The sequence below is a fragment of the Medicago sativa genome, chromosome 6, assembly GCF_051527215.1.
Source record: "Medicago sativa cultivar Bolivia chromosome 6, Bolivia_mono, whole genome shotgun sequence".
Taxonomy (NCBI): domain Eukaryota; kingdom Viridiplantae; phylum Streptophyta; class Magnoliopsida; order Fabales; family Fabaceae; genus Medicago; species Medicago sativa.
In genome coordinates, this window is record NC_140754.1 from 22870001 (window position 1) to 22875434 (window position 5434).

Genomic DNA, 5434 nt, shown 5'->3' on the forward strand with positions numbered 1-5434 from the left:
TAAAACTAGACGTAATAATTAATCCAAATGTGTTTCAAAGCATGTTCATTGCTAGACATGTAAATTGCATCAAAGTCTTTCAAGTATCAAACTTGCACAACGTTCTTGAACATTCATAATTTCATCATCAGTAAACGGAGTTTTGTCTCCAAAAACCTGAAGAAGAAGAAAACCATTAATTATAATGTCATGAATTCAGCATTTTTTCAATGTATCTCTCAGTAAAAAAAACATTCAAAAGCTAGCTACAATCTTTACAATAATGCTCACTACTATCAAAGGTTCCAAGTATCATTTACAAACTTTGGTTACGGAAATATTGCCACTAAAACATTCCTATCATATTAGTTTTAGTATCTTTTTATCATTTTTTCACCTCTTCATATCTTCAGTTTCTCAATTTTTAAAATATCATTAAAACCCTTTTTAAAATGGCCATAATATCATCGCCTGCAATCCTAGATTCTCATAGTTGAAACTCAAGACACCACATGCTTAAGATGACAAAATGTACAAATTGTAGGACTACATAGGTGAACTTTAGCCTCCAAAAAAGATGCAACAGTAATACCTAAAAATGCTCATTATGCTTAGGCACAGTGTTGTTCTCTAGCACAACAACAGGTCTACCAGCAATATCAAGGGTGAAAACTTTGTCTAAAACAATTATATGGATGGACTATAAAACCCAAACAAGGGAATGACATATATTGGAAGAAGATGTCAAAATAGTAATACCTCATGTCTTTCTTTCATAGGAAATGGAACAGATGGTGAAATATCTTTTGAACCCTCTGGCAAAATAATCTGAAAGTTGCAAGCACCGACGAATGTATTAGTAAGTCATACCTACACAATATACCACAACGACAACAACCAAAGACAGGGTAGGAAAAAGTGCAAAAATTGAATCCTTGGTAAAAATATTTCAGATTTAGGAGTGAATAATTGTGTCAACAAGTGGTTACTAGTTAAACACGTGCGAAATAATTGGAGTTCACACTTATATTCTCATAAACTTAATCATTGACAACTGTAAAGTTAATATTTATATAGCTAAATTTATTTTCCAGTGCTATACTTCTAGTTCCACTGAAAAATATAAAGGTAAAATGTGATGTTGCATAACTCTGATAGATAAATTCTCAAAAGATTGCATTCCAAGTTTGCAACAAAAAAATGAAAAGAAAAAAGAACGTAAAATTATGTATTGACAAGATAAAATGATCTCACTGACCTTCAGAACAAGAGTGTCAATCACCAAATCATTAATGGGGGAACCAAAAGAGATATTAAGGAAGCACTTTCCATCGACTCCAAACAAGAAGTCCTAAAGTGGCAACCCATATCCAATGGTAAAATCCAATCCTTGAAAAATCTGCATGCAGATTTAAATTAAATAGAATAAAGCCAAATAACAATCCTCACCTAGAAGAGTAGGACATAGTCAAAATCCTGTAAACATCAAACAAAGGACCAGCTCCAAATGCATAGGATAATGAGTCATTCAGCTCGCCCAAGTAATAAAAAACCTAAGATTAAGGAGCGAAACAAAATCAGATACCAAGACACAAACCATGAGACCAAATCTAGCATCTAAGAATAATAGTATATGGATATGAAAAAACTTAAGGCCTCTGGTGATAAGTTTAGAAGCCGGGTACAATCAAAAAGGATGAAAACCAACAATACTTGTTTGTTATCTCAAATATCATGTAAAACACATCATAATAGCTTGGCTACATGAAGAAAGAGACTCCATATATGCAAAAATAGCATCGCACAATTTTCAATAGAACACATGACAGTTTAAATAATGAGCGGAATAACAATACCTTCGATACAAGTAGTGCAGCGACCTTTGGTGCGGATCAAACTCCTTGTCTTCATTCAAACTCTCACTATTAAACACACACATACAAAACACACATGTTTAATCTTCAACATTCATTTTGGCAGTTCACACTAAAAAACTAATACAACCAAGTAACAGTAGGTCAAAACATGATATCAACAAGCCAAAAAAAGCACAGAGGGCTACAATAACTCTGATTGACTCATTCATTCTGTCAATGGTGCATCGCGGAAAACTCTGATTGACTCATTTGTCTCCTATTAAAAGGATCAGAGGGAGTATCTGATATTGTAAACCAAAGCACTACAAAGACAGACAAATTAGTTTTCAATTTTTACCTTGTTCATAATAAGGATTTCCCTTCGGCTGCCCTTTCAAGTGCAGTTGTCGCTAAACTGAGTAGAGAATAAAGAAAGCTCAACGAAGGTTGTTGAAATTCAACGGAAGTAGGGTATAACATGTCAAGTATTGATTGTGAGTGAAAGAGATTATCATAAAAATGTTAATTGAAATAGCTTATATATAAGCACAGACACTTAACTGAAAAGTGGTTAATTGAGTTGATTTTTTAACAATATAATAGATGGCCCTACGCAAGGATGACTCATACAAATTGAGATAGAAATAAAGTGAATTACTAAAAAAATTAAATGAATATATTAGTACTTTCACAAGTGAGAACAAAGTATTATACCTTTATAAGAATAAGATAAACCATTATAGCAAGCTTCCAGCAAGAAATGTGCTCATAAATTGTGCTAGCAACCAAGGCATTGGTTTCTATCTTAACTTGTTAGAAGCTAGAACAATTTGTATGGTCTTTCTCAGATAATCAAAACTACCATTTTATAATAATAAATTATAATAATAAACAAGAAAATTAAAGACACTAACCGATGCACCACCTTTTGGTCTTGCACATAAGATTAGTTTGTTCAACACCATGAAAAGATCCAATGTTCTTGAAATTAAGGAAATACATAGTGACTTCAATAGGACCCTCTTAACTTACATAGGAAACTATTCTTCAAAATAACATATGTTCAAGACGTATGCATACATCGGTGCTCTATATCTATCACATTCATAATAAAGATGTTGTTAATTATAACCTCTCAATATTGGAAAGATACAACTACTATAAAAAATAACATTTAAACAACTTATAAAGTAACTTACATCAATAACACAGAGCAATAGTAATTCCGATATTTGAGTCTGCATCAACAATGCATGTTGAATTGGAATTCCTGTGAAGAGTACTGAGTACCAATACCACTGTCCAGTTTTGGATGATGTTGTATAAAATGATACATATGAGTATTTGTTTAATTCAGCTTACGTTAAAAGGAAATAGTTATACATAAGGAAAGTAATTAGGTAAATGGTGTTTATTTCTTAGTCAAGTCATAAGGAAAGTAAATGATGCATATGACATTTTCATAAGTTGTTTTCAGCTTATTTTCATAAGCTCTTGAACATAGCTTATGAAAATAGTTTATACTAGTTTATATCAAAATAATTTAACTTTATTTTACCTATTGTCATAGAAATAGCTTATGCATAAGTGCATATCATGATAAACACTAAAAAGCCTATCATGATAGGCATTTATGCTATAAGCTGCAAATTAACTTGTTTATCCAAACAGGGCCTATATCCATAAGCTCTATAATATGGCTTACAAAAATAGCTTATAGGTTTAGGTTATATGAAAACAGATTGATTTGATTTTATGCTTTGTTATAGAAGTAGCTTATACATAAGAACTTAACTGAAAAGTGGTTAATTGGGTTAAATTTTTAACAATATAAGCACTTAATTATGTTGTTTATACATATGGCATTAGCAGTAGCAAGAAAGCCATCCCATATTTCGGTGCATCATTAAGCCATGAATTATGTCATATTTCAGTTCAATTGAAGCATGAAGCAAAAAAGCCATGGCATGTTTGATGTTTCGATGCATTCAAAAAAGCCATTAACAATTCCCAATCCCCATTCCCCAAATTCTAAAATCCTAAAAAATTCCCAATTCTCAATTATAAAACCCTAAAACAAGTAATTGGAGAAGGAAAGTTTCAATTAGAAAATCAATTGTCTTACCTTGACTTAGAGTGAGTGAGAACTGACAGAGAGATACTGGGTTTGAAGAAGAGAGTAGAAGAGAGAAGATGTTGCTGCTGAGAGTGGAGAAGAGAGAGTCACTGGCTGCCGACTATGTTTGTTTGTTGTTGCGATTTGTTTCTGAGAATAGAGAAGAGCAGACACGCGCGAAGAAGAGAGAAGGTAGAGCGATTTGTATATGTTCTCTTCAGTTTTTTGTTTTATCGATTTGTATATGCTCTCTTCAGTTTTTTATTTTATTTTATTTTAATTTAATATGTATTTAAAATACTTTTTAAGTGGGGTTAAAATACTTAATATATATTGAAGCTAAAAATCTCACATCCGGTCAGCTTTTTAAGTCACGTGGATATCAATCCACTTAAAATCCTTGTGTCAATAAGTATATTTTGTACTAGTGGCATCACCAGAAGAGAGTTCAATGAGGGCGAGTTAGTACTGCTATTTAACTCGAGGTTGAAACTCTTCCCTGGAAAACTTCGCTCTAGATGGAGTGGACCATTTGAAGTGACTAGAGTTAACCAATCCGGTGCAATTGAAGTCTGGAGTGAATCCACCGGAAAGTTTTTAGTAAATGGCCAGAGGCTGAAGCACTACCATCCAGCAGAGAAAGTAGGACATGTCGCTACTCTAGTGATGTGTCCCCCTTAATGGCCAAGCACTGAAAAGTCGAGCTACTGACATTAAACGAAGCGCTGCGTGGGAGGCAACCCACAAGTTTAAGTTTAGTTTAGTTTAGTCAATTAAGTGAATAAAAAGATGCAATCGAAGATGATCAACACCATAATCCACCCCCTCCCCCATATTTTCATGCTAATTTTTCCGCAGGTACAAACCACTTCATGATCAGGCGTATATACACGCCCCTGTTGATTCTATCGATGATTGATCTTGCTTGGTAATATCTTTCCTTTTCGCATATTTTTGTTAATTTACATTGAGGTCAATGTAGGATTTAAGTGTGGGGGAGGAATTTCCCACCTTAATAGTTTAGGATTTTCATTTTCATTAATAAAGTAGAGTTATCGAGTCAATGCATGTGCTGTCGAGTCATTTATGTGTGTGATTTTGCTTTGTTATTGAGTTCTCCTGTTTCTTGAACCAAATAATTTTTTTTAAAGATTTAGGATATGTAGCTTACTGAGAAAGTATATAAGTTTCAAAGGTAAAAAGGTTAAAGTTTAAGGATACTGGGAAAATTTCAACATAATCGGTATTATTCCAACACCTAAAGTCTCCCAAATATGGATCCTAATTTAAATAACCGTTGTGCCATAGTCTCAAAAATTTTTATTTCTTAGTAATCCACAAGTAGTTTATTTATCCAGTCGGATGCCATCTATAGTCACACATTAAGTAGGTTAGTCGATGAATATAAGCGCGAACTTAATAAAGGGACCAATAATGGTTAACCTTGAATAAAGGGCAACCCGGTTAACCTTGAATATCTATT

The 5434-nt window shown here is 33.1% G+C and overlaps 1 long non-coding RNA gene across 9 annotated transcripts in view; it reads right to left on the reverse strand.

The window, feature by feature from the left end:
- Window positions 1–4161, reverse strand: part of LOC146913795 (uncharacterized) — a 6706-nt gene extending 2545 nt beyond the window's left edge. For 2 of the 9 annotated variants that reach the window (XR_015015036.1, XR_015015035.1), the window contains exons 1-8: window positions 3961–4161; window positions 3035–3133; window positions 2194–2930; window positions 1836–1901; window positions 1429–1532; window positions 1238–1330; window positions 739–807; window positions 1–156 (exon numbers count right to left, since the gene is read on the reverse strand). The exon at window positions 1–156 is cut by the window's left edge. This is a non-coding gene — a long non-coding RNA (uncharacterized LOC146913795). Of the gene's footprint in view, window positions 157–571; window positions 658–738; window positions 808–1237; window positions 1331–1428; window positions 1533–1835; window positions 1902–2193; window positions 2931–3034; window positions 3134–3960 lie in introns of all 9 variants that reach the window. The other 7 variants (XR_015015040.1, XR_015015041.1, XR_015015043.1 and 4 more) reach the window with 7 other exon arrangements.
- Window positions 4162–5434: the final 1273 nt, after the last annotated feature.